This window comes from Nomascus leucogenys, chromosome 14 (assembly GCF_006542625.1).
Source record: "Nomascus leucogenys isolate Asia chromosome 14, Asia_NLE_v1, whole genome shotgun sequence".
Lineage (NCBI taxonomy): Eukaryota > Metazoa > Chordata > Mammalia > Primates > Hylobatidae > Nomascus > Nomascus leucogenys.
The window spans coordinates 73,226,392-73,244,950 of NC_044394.1; the positions used below are offsets into that span (position 1 = coordinate 73,226,392).

Genomic DNA, 18,559 nt, shown 5'->3' on the forward strand with positions numbered 1-18,559 from the left:
CACAGACATGAGTCCGTTGGTTCAGTAATGCATGTGTGAGGCTTTGTCTGCCCAGCACCCAGCCCCATGTTGCTGAGCAGCTCCTCCTTTTCTCAGTCCAACCATTTTTAAACTACTTTATTGAGGTACAAGTGACATGTAAAAAGCTGTACATATTTAAATATTTACATCTCAATTAGTTTGGGGATAAGTATACTCCCATGAAATCATCACCACCATCAAGGCCATAAACATATCCATCACCTTCCGAAGTGTCCTCCTGCCCCTTAATTATTACCATTATTATTATTGTTGGTAAGAACATATAACATAAGATATACCCTCTTAGCAATTTTAAGTATACAATACAGTATTGTTACTTATAGGTACTATGTGATATATTAATAGTAAACCTCCAGAACTTATTTATATTGTATAACTGAAACTTTGTATCCTTTAACTATCACCTCTTCATTTCCACTTTTCTCCTGCTCCTGACAACCAGTATTCTACTCTCTTCTTTAAGCTTGACTATTTTAGATTCCACATATAAGCGAGCTCCTGCAGGAAATATCTTTTTGTGTCTGTCTTATTTCACTCAGCATAATTACCTCCAGGTCCATCCATGTTGTCACAAAATGTTAGGATTTCCTTCTTTTTAAGGTTGAATAATATTCCAGTGTATGTATATACCACAATTTCTTTATCCATTCATCCACCAGTTGACATTTATGTTCTTTCCATATCTCAGCTATGTGAACAGTGTTGTAAACTCCAACCAGCTTACCCCATCCACAGCTACAATGCATCGGGTACGTGACCCAACTCAGACCGATATGAATCTTCCTGATATTATTCAAGCTGAAACTGAAGGAAGAGGTGCAGTTCCTCTTCCTCTCATGCTGCAAAACACAAGGTGGTAGAGCCGTCAGTCAGCTAGATCAAGGTGGGGTTATGTCACTTGCAACAACAACCAACAACCATAACAAAAGAGTCCTTCCTGTGTGTTTGCCTCATGGATATTTACTCCCAACCACTGTGTGCCAAGTGCAATATTAGATTCTGAGGATACAATGGTCAACAAGGTAGGTGTGTATTTGTCTTCATAGGATTCATAGTCTTCACACCTCCAGAAAACTACATTACAGCATAATATATGCAACGATGAAGGAGGCACAGGGTTTTGTGGGAACACAGAAGAGGAACACCCCACTCAGGCTTGGGAGTGGGGTGAGAGGAGGAAGATGGAGGAAGAGGAAGGATGAGAAGCCCCAAAGTAAGAGAAAGCATGGGTGGGGAATTTAGGCAATTATAAGTAAGTCACAGAGCTAAATTGTAACATTCAAAGGGAAAAGCAAGGGGAGCAGCCTACAGGGCGAGGGGGGCTCCGGCCTCCACAATCACATCCCTTCACCTTATCAACGGTCTCAGCCTTGGGGCAGAGTTGGGGACTCCAGAACTTCCTGCAGGGGAGGCTTGGGGTGGCATTCTGGTTGGAAGTGGGGGAAGGGCTAGCAACTCTTCAATTTGCATTTTCCTCCTTACATTTGTATACTTGTTTGCAGGAAGGGGAGTTGGAGAGCTGATTTTAATTATAGGGTCCTATACCCAGAAAAACAACTCTAGCCAAAGAATATCTCTGTTGATTGTTGCATGTAACACAGTGGCTGGGCCCTCGGAAGCTTTACCCCAAATGTTGGTCACTTAAACTAGCTTCCTTTTCTGAGGCCAGGGGCTTTCACAGGGAAGGGAGAAGCATTCAGACCATGGGATTTTGCAGTGCGTCAGAATTCCTGGAGAGAATGGCCTACAAACCTCTCTGTGCTCAGTAACAGGAACGGGTGATCAACCTGTGGTCTCTCACAAAGGATTGCAACATTGGCAAAAGGAGGCTGTGCCCAGGAAACAACAACCCAAAGTCTGGGGTTGCCTCAGACCTAAAGCTGTCTCAGATGGCTGAGTTTCAAGGGTGGGGCCAAGGCCATGAACTTACACCTCAGGAGGGCCTGTTTGTCTTGTTCTGTTGTAGAAACAGGGTGCACATCTAACCCAGACTGGCCTCTTTGCCTCTGCAAGTAAAGGGCCTGACTGATAGAGGATGGTTTTTGTGTATGCATACGAAGCCTAGCATGCAATAGAGATTATCATGTGAGGCATTTAATATCTGGGTCCTCACCTGTGTGAGTGTAAAGGAAGGACTGAATGGAAAGAACAGATGAGCTGCAATGCAGTCATAATGTAAGCCTCAGTCCATTCACCAGGAGGTAGGGTGGCCCTGGCAAGGGAGCCAGGCCTTTATATACCCACATTGAACAGTCATTGGATGCAGGCTTCACCTGGGGAAAAAATGCGACCTCTTGAACTATGGGCCATTCTCATGGATAGTCGTGGGGTTGTGAATCTAGGCAGTGTACTACAGTATCCATGCCATTGTGTGAACTATCTCATTGAAATTCCACAACAGCATTCAGAATATATTATTATCTTCATTTTACAGATGAATAAACTGAGGCACAGAGCTGTGTGACTCTGAGCCACTTGGCCACCATAGTGCCTTCTGCATAAATAAACACTAGATATGTAGTCAGGAAATGCCAGTTCAGCAAATCTTAACTTCTCATTTACCCACACACTGTCCCCTAGACAAGTCTTTCAACCTTTTTGAGATTCAGTTTTCCCAGCTTTAAAATGAGGATTATAATGCTTGACCTACCTTTTACTTGTCTCATAGAATTGCTGCCAAGATCAATTCAAAATAAGCCCTTATATGTGAATGTGCTTTGTGAACTGCTAATTCCTAGACAAATGTAAGAAAGAATGCTTATTACACGTAAAAGGCAGTATGTGGTCAAACAGATGGCAGCATAGGACCTCTCCAAAACCTCTAAGCCTTTTGGTTACTCCAACTGGCAGAGGCCAAATGCAAACATTTCCATTTGATAAATGGAGAGACAGAAGTTAAGTATCAGAGAAGTTGGCAGGCATAACTCATTCCAGAAATTAGTTCTTGGGATCCATGTCCAACACATGGGCTTAGTATGGCTCTGATGACACAATGGAAACCAGAGGCAGCTTACCCAAGAGGATATGGATTCCCACAGTGGGATAGAAAGGAGTTAACATTTGTTAAACACCCACCTGTGCCAGGCACTATGCCAGGTGCTTTATATAGGTTGTGTTTTTATCCCTTTAAGAATCACAGGCACTTTAGCATTGACAAGTCAGAGGTTCAAAGAGAAGGAGTAGTGGTAACTTGTTAAGGATGCAGAGCTAAGAAAGAGCAGTGTCTGGCTTTCTTCAGCACACCTAATTATCTTCGCGCAAGGTGAGGACCCTGCTCCAATGCCTCAGGAGTCATAATTGAGGGGGCACTGGGAGCTACAGAGGCTGGTCAGCATTGGAATCGGTTTCTACCCAGGAGTTCAAACTGTGTGAGAGGTGAATGTCTTTGTCTCTTGCAGCAAAACCTACCTCTTTAATTTTGGGATGGTCCAAGAACCTGATGTGGTTGATCAGAGAAAGTTGCAAAACTAGGACAGCTTGGAAAGCTATGACAGCAAGCCCACAGCACAGAAAAAAAGCTTCTGTGAGGAACAAGGGGCACCAAGAAGAAACATTCCCATAAACCCCAGAATGACAGTGGTTTCCTCAAAGGCTTCAGAGTAAGACCTGGAATTTGAATGTTGGCACTACTGCCGGACCAGAACAGGACTGTGCTTGCATGTGTACGTGTGCATGTGTGTGAGTGTTCATGCAGTGATTGACATGGAGTCAGATATACCATGGGGCCTCTTTTTTCATCTGCAGCCACAGAAGCCTCCATCTAGATCTATCTAAACACGTTTTGAAGGTGACTGTGGTCCTTTGGTAAAGGCACACCATTTCTCATCCTGATGGATAATGTGAAGTAGGTCTCCAGGTGAGGTGTGAGGATCAATCAGCAGGAAGCAGAGTCAAGAAGAAACCAAGGCACGGCCCAAATCTTTTTCTCTATGGGGAAATTTCCCCATCTGTAAAACGGGGATGAAGACAGCACCTTGGTAATATGGGTAAAGTTTGTAGTAGGACAATGCAAATATGGTAAGTGCATGTCAGCTGATAGCCATGGCTCTTCCCAAATTTTATATATGCTGAGGTTATTTTTTTTGCACTCATAAAAGTTTAGAAGTGTCATACATTTGTTGAGAAAAGAGCTTCATCACTATGTTGTGCCTTTCCCCCTTCCTGTTAGTGTTTTCTCCGTGAAATTCTGCTCTAATATAAAAGGCTGAACCCAGCTCTCTTCTAGTTAGTTTGACTGTGTTCTTCCATCCCTTTACTTTCAACTTTTCTGTGTTTAATATTTTAGGACTGTGTCCTGGAAATATCATTGCCAGATTTTAAAATCCAATCTGACAGTAAGTCTTTCAACTAGGAAGTTTAGTTCATTTTCATTTTTTGTAATCTTTAATGTATTTGGATTTGTTTTACTATCTTAATTTTTTTTTTTTTTTTTTAGACAGAGTTTCGCTCTTGTTGCCCAGGCTGGAATGCGATGGCATAATCTCTGCTCACCACAACCTCTGCCTCTTGGGTTCAAGCGATTCTCCTGCCTCAGCCTCCCAAGTAGCTGGGATTGCAGGCATGCACCACCACACCCAGCTAATTTTGAATTTTTAGTAGAGACGGGGTTTCTCCATGTTGGTCAGGCTGGTCTCAAACTCCCAACCTCAGGTGATCCACTCATCTTGCCTCTCAAAGTGCTGGGATTACAGGCATGACTTAATTTTTAATTTCATTTTAGCCCCTTTTCAATGCTTCTTTTTTTTCTCTCACCTTATTCTTTATTTTGGGTGGGAATGTTGGTGGTTGCTATTGTTTTCTTATTCCATCCCCCTTCCCATATTGATTTAGAAGTTATATATTCTGTTTCTCTTGTTTTAGTGGTTACTATTAAATTTTTATCATGACTATTTTACTTTTCAGGGTCTAAAATTAATAAATATCTAACCCCCCTACCCAAAAAAATACCATTTATGAGTATTTTTAACTTTGATCATCTCCCTCTCAACTTATAGGCTTAACATCTTAATTTGTCTTAACATTTTAGTTCTGCCCTTTTTCTAACCCCACATTTAGACTTATTTTTCAAAGATTTGTTTAGATTATTCTACATGTTTACTGTTTTCCTCCTCACCATTTTTACTGACATCTAAGGTCCCCTGTGGTAAGCAGAATAATGCCCCTACTCCACCACCTGCAATACCCACATCCTATTATTCCCTTGGGCCTGTGACTATGTTAGGTTACATGGCAAAAAAAGAAATTAAGGTTACAGGCCGAATTGAGGTTGCTAATCAGCTGACCTTAAAATAAGGAGATTATCTTGGATTATTTAGGTGGACCCAATCTAATCACAAGGGTCCTTAAAAGTAGAGAAAGGAGGCAGAAGAGGTCAGAGTGATAAGATGAGAGAAGGACTTGACTGCCATTGTTAGCTTTGAAGATATGGGAAGAAGCCACTAGCTAAGGAATGCAAATGCCTCTAGAAGTTAGAGAAACATCATCTCCAGAGCCTCCAGCAGCCCTGCTTATACCCTGATTTTAGCCCGGTAAGACTTCTGACCAGAAATCAGGAGGTTAAATTTCTGACCTACAGAACTGAAAGATAATTTCGTGTTGTTTAAAGCCACTAAGTTTGCAGTAATTTCTTGGAGCAACTAATAAGAAACTAATATACCAACCTTTAGGGATCATTTTTCTTCCTTTTGAAACATCCTTAGATATTCTTATCAGTTGTAACAAAACAAAAGAATAAATGCTTGAGGTGATGAATATCCCCAAAAAAAATTTTAAAAAGAAACATCCTTACATATTCATTTACGAAGTAATCTCATTCACTGTTTATCCGGAAATGTCTTTATGGTGTACTTCTTGAAAGATTGGTTTGGTTTGGTTTGGTTTTGAAGCAGAGTCTCACTCTGTCACCCAGACTGGAGTGCAGTAGCACAATCTCAGCTCACTGCAACCTCTAAATCCTGGATTCAAGCGATTCTCCTGCCTCAGCCTTCCAAGTATCTGGGATTACAGGTGCACACCACCACACATGGCTATTTTTTTTTTTTTTTGTATTTTTAGTAGAGATGGGGTTTCACCATGTTGGCCAGGATGGTCTCAAACTCCTGACCTCAAGTGATCCACATTCCTTGGCTTCCCAAAGTGGTAGGATTATAGGCATGAGCCACCACGCCTGGCCAAAAGATATTTTTGATAGGTACACAATTTTATATTAACAGTTAGTTTTTCTCTCACCATTTTCAAGATGTCTTTCAACTGTCTCCTTGCTTTCATTGTTGTTGAGAAGTCAGCTGTCATTCCACTTATGAAATAATATCTTTAGCTTTGGTGATTTACAGATTCATTACAATGTATCTCTGGTGAATTTCTCTTCATTTATCCTTTATAAAAACTGTGTTTCTGAGATCTGTAGATTCATTTATTTATCAGTTCTGGAATAGTCTCAGACATTAACTCCTCAATATTGGTGCTCTCTCTCTATTTTCACCTTAAGGTGCTGTGATTAGATGTCTATCAGGTCTTCTCATACTATCCTCATAGTGTCTTAACATATCTGCCATATATTAAATTACCCTATTTCATCATTTTGCATTCTGTGTAATAGTTTTTGAAATCTTTCAGCACAATAGTTTTCTTTAACTATATTCATTTTGCTGTTTAAACCTATTGACTTGAGTTTTTACTTCAATAACTGTATGTGTTATTTCTAAAAGCTCAATTTAATTCTTTCTCAAATATGCCAGTTCATTTGTTATTCTTGCTTCTTGCTCACTTTTTAATTTGATTTATTTTCTTTAAATCTTTCAAACATAGTTATATTAAATTCGAATCTGATGAGTCTGGTTTCTGAGGGCCTCAGTCTGCTATTTTTGTTTTAGACTCTGAGGTTCCCACATTACTGGGACCACTTCATGCCTGAAGTTGAAAGTTTGAGCAGTGAGGTCAGATTCCCACCTGGTACTCTAAAGCCCACTTAGTGATAACCTCAAAACTCTCAAAAAAAAGGAAGGAAAGAGAGGTCACATTAAATTATTTATAATATTGACCCTCTTACACAAAATTTAACAATTAGCTCTTTGTTAGGACAGGTAAACACAAGCAAAAATTAAACATTTTGGTTAAAGCAGTTATTATAGAACAATGTTTCTTAACCTGAGAGCATTTTGTGGATACACTTCAGGGGATCTATCAACTCATTTAAATTTTATGTAAATCAGGTTCATTTTGAGGATAAAAATGCATATCTCAAAATAATTTATAATCCCAAAAAGGTCAAGAATTACTGCCCGGGGAAAGCTTCAAAAATAAAAATAAGTTATTATTTTGTATCTTTATTCACTATCCCTTTGCTGTTCTTGTTCCTTATTCATTCCCTTGTTTAGCCTCTAAGAAAGACCCTTTGCTTATTTTATCACATGATTTTGGAGTCATACAAATTGAAAAGAAAAATACTAAATTCCAGTGAAGAAGTGAGCAAAGGAAATTGTGCAAAAAGTAGAATTTAGTCAGAAAATAAAAATACAGAAAATGCTTAACTTTCATCAATAACAAGGGATTAATAGTTAAAATAAGTCATTAACAACTATTGAATTAGCAGAAAATAGGAAAAGCCCATTTTCCAACGTTGGTGAGATGGCTGTGAAATGGGATGCCAGCAATAGGCGCTCGTTCCAACTCTTCCAGAAGGTGATTGAGTGACATGTATCAAAAGTCATGAAAAGATTACTAATCTTTTGATCAACTAATCTAATTTCAGGGAACATTACAATATAAAATAATTCAAAGAATAAAAACCACATGATTATTTCAACATAGTTAAAAATAGCAAAACACCAGAGGTAACCTCAATGTGCAAAAAGGAAAATTAACTAATATTGCTACATTTATAGACAATTATACAGCTGTTTGAAATGCTTAATTTTGAATATGGGGTAGTAAACATGAAAAGTGCTTATAACACACTGTTAATGTCATCTCACCCAACTGGGGGATCAAAAAAGGGAAGGAGATTTCTGAGCTGCACAGTTCTCAGAAGAGATGGAACTCGGATTTCAATTTCTCCCAATTTTAAAAAAGCTCTGAGCAGATGGTTGTGCCTCATGATTGAATGACCATATTGTTTGAGTGGCAAACTGTGAAGCCTGTAACTACATATATAGAGTTTACATTTGCAATCAATTCTCACCTAAAATTTACCCTGATACATCTTTAATGAGTGACATAATGATTACTGAGCAGGATGATAAGTAAGCCCAAACATCTGTATTATCATGAGAGATGATATATAATCACCATGGCCCTAGTACTCAGCTGGAAACGTTAGGGTTTTCTTTTCACAGAAACTTCAGTCATCAGCTACGCCAGCAGTAGCCCCTGACATCATAAGCTCCTGACTCATCGTGTTCATCAGTCTAGTACTCACTCTTTCCAAACATGTCCACCATCTTCATGCCTTTCTATATGTTCTCCCTCTACCCACAATGCGCTTCTAGCCAGAAACTCATCCACCCCTGAGCCCAGCTACAAGGCCACCTCCTCTGAAAGATCTCCTGCGTGCATTCCTCTATTGGTGTTACAACTTCCTTTCAGGGTTCCCATGTCTTTGTTTTTGTATCTACATCGCTACACTGTGTTATGGTAATTTGTGATTCCATCTGTTTTCCCACTGGGACTGGGAGTTTCTCAAAATCAGAACTATGTTTAATTCATGGCAAAATAAATCAGATGTGGGATTTGGCGTTGGATAAACCTGGTTTTAAATTTCAGCTGGACCACTTACTAGCTACATGACCTTGGCCAAGTTACTGGGCCTTTCTGACCTTCTGTTTCTTTATCAGTATAATGGGACTCAAAAAGAACCTGTCTCATAAAGCTCTTTGGCACATGCTAAGTGCCCAATAAATGTTAGCCATGTACTCAGGCTTGTGGGCTACTGGGGCAAACCAAGACCAAAGTCTTTGACTCCTCGCTCAGCATCATACATAGAAACTAAAGGGAGGTGTTGAAATCCCAAAACGCCCCAGCTACTTGAGCCAACAAGACTCCAACTCCAAGTCATCAGTTACTTTTTCGTCTCCTGGAAGCACTCAGACACTGTGGAAATCCCTTTGCATATCTTTTGCCCCCACCGTGAGAAGGCCCAGGAATAGACATGTGGGGGCAGGAGGAGTCAGATTCTCTACCCACTACCCAGCCTTTCATCCCTCCCCTCACTGGGCCAACAGTCAGTGAGTCACTGCTAACATCCCCCAGAACACCCACTAGTCTTAGAGCCAGTGACTTCATGCTGTGAAGAAATTTTCCTCTGAGAAGCATCTCCTCCAGGTTACCAAAGATTCACTCTTCTCCAAGTACCACTGCCCTGAACTTTATTTACCTCTAACCTTTCAAAGTGACCAGCTAACACTGACAATACCTCTGCCTCACTTTGCATGTTACTAAGACTCCAGACATTTCTCAGGAACTCTCTTGACTTCCTTCCTCAGTGCTTCAGTAGAACCATAGCACCATGTAATGATGAAAATCACTCTGTCTAGTCTTAGTCACATCTCTTAACCCCTGGCCAATTACATGGGATGCTTAACTGAGAAAATTTGGTTTAAGGAAAAAAAAAAAAACACCCCTGGATGCCATAAAAATTAAATAAAATAACTTGGTGAAAGAACCAAAAACCTTGTAGGTACTCAACACATATTGAATATTACCTACTTTCTCCCTTTCAAAATATTGTTGCTCCTTCCTTTCTTTCTTTGAAGTCCCAGCTTTTGATGGACTGTTCCCCAGTAATATTCATATGACACCCATAATGTCCCAAACAGAATCCATCACCTTCCCACCCCACCCTCTGCTCTCCCCAACCATCTTTCTTCTGATTGCTGTATTTCTGTTGGTAGCACAACCCTTCTTGTATTAGTTTCCCATTGCTGCTATAACAAATTACCACAAACTTAGTGCCTTTAAACACAAATTTATCCTCTTACAGTTCTGTAGGGCAGAAGTCTGACAGAGGTTACACTAGGCTCAAATCAAGGTGTCAGCTCTAGTGTGATCTTTCTGGACTCTGGGGGAGAATCCATTTCCGAATCATTGCCAGCTGCTAGAGGCCACCCACATTCCTTGCCTCATGGTGGCATCACTCCAACCTCTCCTTTTATCAGCACATCTCCTTTGCAATTCAGTCTCCAGTGTCCCTATTTTGAGAACGCTTGCTGCTACATTGGACACAACTGGATAATCCAGGAAAGTCTTTCTATCTTGAGATCCTTAGTTTAATCCCATCTGCAAAATCCTTTTTTCTATGTTAGGTAACACTTGGATTGACTCTAGACATTAGGACACGTATGTCTTTGAGGGCCATAATACTACCTACTGCACTTCTCTCAGACTCCCAGGCCTGTGACATCAGGACCACCTGTGACTCCTCCACCTCCATTCCAATCCCATCTCCCCTCACAGGATGGAGTGATAGCACCAGGTCATGTTCCCACTCTGATCTACTGATACAGGCTGCCTGAACTATGATGCTGAGGACTGTGAAGTGGTGTGTTTGATTCCAAGAAAGTATTGTCTGATCAAGTAGTCATGTCTGCCGTGGGCATGGGATGTCAGGTCAGCAGGAGTACTTTGCACCTCTATCCCAGCTCCTCCTGTGCCTTGTCAGGCCTCTGAGCCCAAGCTAAGCCATCGTTTCCCCTGTGACCTGCACATATACATCCAGATGGCCTGAAGCAAGTGAAGAATCACAAAAGAAGTGAAAATGGCCAGTTCCTGCCTTAACTGATGACATTCCACCATTGTGATTTATTCCTGCCCCACCTTAACTGAGCGATTAACGTTGTGAAATTCCTTCTCCTGGCTCAGAACCTCCCCCACTGAGCACCTTGTGACCCCCACCCCTGCCCAAAGAGAGAAACCCCCTTTGACTGTAATTTTCCACTACCTACCCAAATCCTATAAAACGGCCCCACCCTATCTTCCTTCGCTGACTCTCTTTTCGGACTCAGCCCACCTGCACCCAGGTGAAATAAACAGCCTTGTTGCTCACACAAGCCTGTTTGGTGGTCTTTTCACATGGACGCGTGTGACACTCCTGACCTCTCCTTCCCATGCCTACAGGCTTCCCCCTTCCCCAATTAGAGCTGCTTGTCCAAACCATTGCAATAGCTCTGTGTGAACTGAATCCCTCCACAATCCACATATCGAAGTCCTAACTCCCAATGTGGCAGTATTTGAAGATAGAGCCTATAAGAAAGTAATTGAGGTTGAATAAGGGTGGGGCCCTAACACAATAGAATTGGTGTCCTTATAAGAAGAGGTAGAGACACCAGAGAGCTCTCAGCGTCCCTGTGCCTGCACAGACACCAAGGAAAGGCCACAGTGAGAAGGTAGCTGTCTGCCAGCCAGCAAGTGGATAATCTGAGACTTGATCATAGCCTCCAGAACTGGGAGAAAATACATTCTTCCTGTTGGTTAAGCCACCCAGCCTGTGGTGTTTTGTTATGGCAGTCTGAGGTGACGAAGATAAGCTCCTTAAGAAAAAAAGTCTCGGGTGGGGCACGGTAGCTCACACCTGTAATTAATCCCAGCACTTTGGGAGGCTGAGGTAGGCAGATCACCTGAGTTTGGAAGTTCAAGACCAGCCTGACCAACATGGAGAAACCCTGTCTCTACTAAAAATACAAAATTAGCCTGGTGTGGTAATGCATGCCTGTAATCCCAGCTACTTGGGAGGCTGAAGCAGGAGAATCACTTGAACTGGGGAGGTGGAGGTTGCAGTGAGCCAAGATCGCACCATTGCACTCCAGCCTGGGTAAGAAGAGAGAAACTCCGTCCCAAAAAAAAATAAAAATAAAAAAAGAATAAAAAAGTCTCTCTTCCCCAGCTCCAATCTGCCTTCTACGCTATTGCCAGATCTTTCAGAGCAGTGGTTTCTACATGTTGGTCCTTAGACCAGTGCCAGTTTTAATGATGGGCTAAATGAAATGAGTAAATCGAGAGCCCAGGGCTTGATATTTAAATATGTTGGGATGCTATTGTTAACTCTTCACTCTTGAGAAAGGCAGTCCTTTCTTCTGAGATCATGCTCACTGAGTGGAGAGGAAATGTAAAAATGGCCTTTCTTTTATGAAATAGTGGCTATAGTAGGTGCAACTTGTTATTTTTATTAATGTTCTTGTAAAAATTATAAGTTGTTTTCCCAAGTTTTTAAAAAGATTACAGGTATGATATATTAAAATATCTTTGAATGTTGGTTTTACATCACAGCTCTAATCACATCAGGCCTCCTGCTCCCAATCTTAAAATGTGAATGCCTCTTCCCACAGGTGGAAGGAAATCCCCTCGCTACTCCAACCCCTACCCCCCACCCCCACTGCATCCACCAGGTAGGATAAAGGTCAACCAGTGAAGACAACTTTAAGACTCTTATCAGTCTGGAGATGGCACCAGGGGAATTTACATTAACAAGCTTTACAAACTAGCCTTTATCTGACATTTCGCCTTTCCACAAGTCACTACTCTTAGAGACTCAAAGTCCTTTTTAATTCTCTTGTTATGTCTCTAAAACTTTACTGTTCTTTGTTGAAGACACTATGTAAGTTGGAATTCAAAGCCACCTCTTTGAAAGCTACTTTTTCCCTGGGGGTCTCCCATGTATATATGAAATATACATGTTAATAAACACCTGCTTGTTTTTCTCTTATTAATCTGCCCATTCCAACTAAGAACTTATGAGAACTGAGAAAAAAATATTTTTCCTCTCCTACAAAGTCTTCCTGATCGCCCAGCCACTGGCAGTCTCCTCCTCCTCACAGGTCACTTGGATCTTCTTTGTGGTATTTAAATCTTGGCTTGCTTGAGCTTTTTAGCCACCCTGTGCTAAGAAAGAGCATGAATATGTGGTGATTACAAACATTGCTTTCTGTCAGAACAGTCTAAATTTGATTCTTGTCGGCACCACTTACTAACTGGGATAAGTTCCTTAACCTCTCCGAGCCTCAGTTTCCTCATCTGTGCAGTAGGGTGATAGAAGTGCCTCCTAGGTGGGGCCCTATAGGAAGTGCAATGGCACTATGCCTGCAAGGGAAACCATTAGGCCAACCTCATAGCTTTGAGGACCACGGCTCATTCTTCTTTGTCTCCAGGAGGGGCCAGTGCTTGGCCTGACAGACTCCTGTCCTCCCCTTGTCATTTGCTGCTTCTCTTGTGACCAGCACAAGGCTCAGCTAGTACCTGTTGGCCTGAACATGAATGCGCCTGGCCTCAAAATAATCTCCAGTTTTCCAGCTTTTTTTTTTTTTTTTTTTTTTTTTTGAGACGGAGTCTCGCTCTGTCGCCCGGGCTGGAGTGCAGTGGCGCGATCTCGGCTCACTGCAAGCTCCACCTCCCGGGTTCACGCCTTTCTCCTGCCTCAGCCTCCCGAGTAGCTGGCACTACAGGTGCCCGCCACCATGCCCAGCTAATTGTTTTTGTACTTTTTTAGTAGAGATGGGGTTTCACTGTGTTAGCCAGGATGGTCTTGATGTTCTGACCTCGTGATCCGCCCGCCTCGGCCTCCCAAAGTGCTGGGATTACAGGCGTGGTCCAGCTTTTAAGAAGGAAGAAGATGCTGAGGAAAAATGGCGGATAGCAGGCAGGACTAATCTGCAGCTCCCACTCAGACGAACAGAGCAGTGTGTGGAGACCCACATCTTGAACTTTTGCTCCAAGAACTTCCACAGGAACATACCAGGAAAGCCGAGAAAGTCCACAGACCCTTTGAAGGAGGTGGACTGCCACTGCAGGCTCCATGGAACAGTCGAGGAACTGTGAGTTCGCTCCTTTTCTCAGCTGGGAGGCTTGTAGCCTGGGGCAAGTTCTCAGCCCTGATCACCAGCTTCCTGGAAATAAACTCAATGCTGTTGGTGGGGCATGGTGGGAGTGAAATCAGCCTTTAGGGCTGTGGGCTGCATGGGAGCTGGGTGAGGCCTGTGGCTGCCAGCTTTCTCCTACTTCCCCAGCAGACGCAGCCAGAATCCACCTGGGAACAGAACTCGATTGGCCTGGGCACCACAGCCCCAGACCCCATAGCTGCCTCAGCAAGCCCGGCCCAAGGAGAGTATGAGCTCAGACACACCTAATCCTGCCCCTACCTGATGATCTTTCTCTACCCGCCCTGGCAGCCAAATACAAAAGACATAATCTCTTGGGAGCTTTAAGGCCAGGAGTGGGTCTTACCCACTGCCTGATCCTCCCTATACTGATGCATTCTTGAAAGCACCAACTCCTAGCTGGAGGCCAACCAACACAAAATCCGTGCAGTTAACAAAAATGCAAGAACCTTCACAGAGTCTACTTCACTCCCCTGCTGCCTCCACCAAAGCAAGTGCTGGAATCCATGGCTGACAGACCTGAAGACGGATCATATCACGAGATTCTGCAGATACTCCCCAGTACCAGCCCAGAGCCCAGTAGCTCCATTGGGTGGCCAGGTCCAGAAGATAAATAACAATCACTGCAGTTCAGCTCTAAGGAAGCCCCATCCCTAGGAGAAGGGAGAGCAGCACATCAAGGGAGCACCCTGAGGGACAAAAGAAACTGAACAGCAGCCCTTGAGTCCCAGATATTCCCTCTGATGTAGTCTACCCATATGAGAAGGAACCAGAAAAGCTATTCTAGTAATATGACAAGATCAGAGCAGAACTAAATGAAATTGAAACAAAAAAATACAAAAGAAAAATGAAACAAAAACTGGTTCTTTGAAAAGATAAACAAAAGTGATAGACCATTAGGGAGATTAACCAAGAAAAGAAGAGAGAAGATCCAAATAAGCTCAATTAGAAATGAAATGGGAGACATTCCAATACTACAGAAATACAAAAGGTCATTCAAGCCTACTATGAACACCCTTATGTGCATAAACTAGAATATCTATAGGAGATTGATAATTTCCTGGAAATATACAGCCCTCCTAGATTAAACCAGGAAGAAATAGAAACTCTGAACAGACCAATAACAAGCAGTGAGATTGAAATGGTAGTTAAAAGTAATTGTAATGGAAATGGTAACAACAAAAAAAGTCCAGGGCCAGATGGATTCACAGCTGAATTCTATCAGACATTCAAAGAAGAATTGGTATCAATACTATTGACACTATTCCAAAAAATAGAGAAGGAGGGAATCCTCACTAAATCATTCTATGAAGCCAGTATCACCCTAATGCCAAACCAGGAAAGGACATAACAAAAAAAGAAAACTATAGACCAATATCCCTGATGAACATGACACAAAAATCCTCACCAAAATACTAGCTAATCAAATCCAGCAGCATATCGAAAAGATAATCCACCATGACCATATGGGTTTCATACCAGGAATGCAGGGATAATTTAACATTCACAACTCAATAAATGTGATACATTACGTAAAGAGAATTAAAAACAAAAATCACATGATCATCTCAATAGATGCAGAAAAAGCATGTGACAAAACCCACCATCGTTTTATGATCTAAAACCCTCAGCAAAATTGGCATCGAAGGGACATACCTTAAGGTAATAAAAATTATCTATGACAAACCCACAGCCAACATTATACTGAACAGGAAAAAGTTGAAAGCATTCCCCTTGAGAACTGGAACAAGACAAGAATGCCCACTTTCACCACTTGTATTTAACATAGTACTGGAAGTCCTAGCCAGAAAAATCAGACAGGAGAAAGAAATAAAGGACATCCAAACAAGTAAAGAGGAAGTCAAACTGTTGCTGTTTGCTGATGACATGATTGTATACTTAGAAAACCCTAAAGACTCATCCAGAAAGTTCCTAGAACTGGTAAATGAATTTGGCAAAGTTTCAGCATACAAAATTAGTGTACACTAATCAGCAGCCCTGCTATACACCAACAGCAACCAAGCTGAGAATCAAATCAAGAACTCAATCCCTTTTACAACAGCTGCAAAAAATAAAAATAAAAATAAATACATAGGAATATAGTTAACCCAAGGAGATGAAAGACCTCTACAAGGAAAACTACAAAACACTGCTGAAAGAAATCATAGATGACACAAACAAATGGAAACACATCCCATCCTCATGGATGGTAGAATCAGTATTGTGAAAATGACCATGCTGCCAAAAGCAATCTAAATTCAATGCAATTCCCAACAAAATAGCACCATCATTTTCACAGAGCTAGAAAAAACTATCCTAAAATTCATAAGGAACCAAAAAAGAGCCCACATAGTCAAAGTATGACTAAGCAAAAAGAGCAAATCTAGAAGCATTACATTAGTCGACTTCAAACTATACTATAAGGCCATAGTCACCAAAACAGCATGGTACTGGTATAAAAACCAGCATATAGACCAATGGAACAGAATAGAGAACCCAGAAATAAAGCCAAATACTTACCGTCAACTGATCTTCAACAAAGCAAACAAAAACGTAAAGTGGGAAAAGGACACCCTATTCAACAAATAGTGCTGAGATAATTGGGAAGCCACGTGTAGAAAAATGAAACTGGATCCTTATCTCTCATCTTATACGAAAATCAACTCAAGATGGATCAAGAACTTAAATCTAAGACCAAAAACCATAAAAATTCTAGAAAACCCTTCTAGACATTGGGAAACCCTTCTAGATATTGGCTTAGGCAAAGTCTTCATTACCAAGAACCCAAAAGCAAACACAACAAAAATAAAGACAAATAAATGACACTTAATTAAAATAAAAAGCTTCTGCACAACAAAAGAAATAATCAACAGAGTAAACCGACAACCCATAGAGTGAGAGAAAATCTTCACAATCTATACATCCGACAAAGGACTAATATCCAGAATCTACAAGGAACTCAAACAAATCAGCAAGAAAAAAAACAAACAATCCCATCAAAAAGTGGGCTAAGGACATGAATAGACAATTCTCAAAAGAAGATATACGAATGCCCAACAAACTTATGGAAAAATATTCAATATCACTATCAGGGAAATGCAAATCAAAACCTCAATGCAATAACAAGTTATTGCCACAAAAATGGCCATAATAAAAAAAATAGATGTTGGCATGGGTGTGGTAAAAAGGAAACATTTTTACACTGTTGGTGGGAATGTAAACTAGTGTAACCACTATGGAAAACAGTGTGGAGATTTCTTAAAGAACTAAAAATAGATCTACTCTTTGATTCAGCAATCCCACTTTTGGGTATCTATCCAGAGGAAAATAAGTCATTATACGAAAAAGATACTTGCACACACATGTTTATAGCATCACAATTCACCATTGCAAAAATATGAAACCAGCCCAAAAGCCCATCAATCAATGAGTGGATAAAGAAAATATGATATACATATATGTATATATATATATCACTCATAAGTAGGAGCTAAGCTGTAAGGACTCAAAGGCATAAGAATGATACAATGGACTTTGGGGACTCAGGGGGAAAGGGTGGGAGGCGGAATGAGGGATAAAAGACTACACAGTGGGTACAGTGTACACTGCTTGGGTGATGGGTGCACTAAAATCTCAAAACTCCCCACTGAAGAACTTATTCATGTAACCAAACATGCCTGTTTCCCAGAAACCTATTGAAAAAAATGTAATCACACACAGAAAAGAAGTAATGCTGAAAATAAAATGATTTTCATTCCCAGCTCCCCCCCGCCCCAAATTTTTTTTTTAAAGGAAGAAGAGAATGTTACAGCAGAATGATCCTTCCTCTGTGAATAGCCCCTCTCTATCTTTCATTGGCACATTCCCCACCCCCTACAAAAATTTCCCTTGATCTCTGTCCGTTTTCTAAGCCAGTTATCCAGCCTTCCTATTAATTCTGGGAACTAATCTGATTTTTTTTAATACTTTTTTTTAAATCAATAAATTTCTGTTTAAATTGGTCTGAAGTCTATTTCCACTGCTTGTTCCACAGAGACCTGACTGATACACATGGATCTACCCACAAAGATTAATTCGCCACACTAACTGTTGTCAACACTTTGCATTTGGGTTCCTAAAGTATGTGATGTATATCACTGGTGGTACATGAAATTAATTTCAGATCTCAGAATGTATTTCTGTGTTTTAATAGTATTATTATGTGTTTATTTTAAGATGTAATAGAAATACACAGTCCATTAAACTTATGATTTCATGGATATCAGTGCCATGCCCAGGAGGAAGCAAAAGTGAGCAATCTCTATTTAAAAATATGTGCAATTATACAGGCATTCGCTTTTAGTGAATAGGGGCTTTTAAATTTTCTACCCATTAACTAAACATGCTTTCCATTTGGGGATGAATTCCACACTGGTCTCGTTTTGGTGGGAGACAGGGCTCTGCCTTCCATTTCATAACCAGAAAAAGCCAACTACTCCCTTCCTCCTCCCTGATAGTGAGGAAAGTGTGGGCACATGAGCCTTTGCTTATAGGCCACAAGGATGCTCTTACTGAAGACTTTGAATCTGAGAGAGTGAAGCAAGACACAGAAAGCACTGGGTTACCTGTGGCAGTGGCTACTATCCTGACCACTCACTTTATGAGTGAGCATTTTG

General features: G+C 41.1%; 1 protein-coding gene across 1 annotated transcript in view; it reads right to left on the bottom strand.

The window, feature by feature from the left end:
- Nucleotides 1-13,992, bottom strand: part of IL1RN (interleukin 1 receptor antagonist) — a 34,141-nt gene extending 20,149 nt beyond the window's left edge. Inside the window, exons 1-3 of the transcript XR_001113249.2 lie at nt 13,763-13,992; nt 2,693-2,776; nt 767-881 (exon numbers count right to left, since the gene is read on the bottom strand). The gene's annotated coding sequence lies outside the window, so the exon portion shown is untranslated. The remainder of the gene's footprint in view (nt 1-766; nt 882-2,692; nt 2,777-13,762) is intronic.
- Between the last annotated feature and the right edge of the window lie 4,567 nt (nt 13,993-18,559).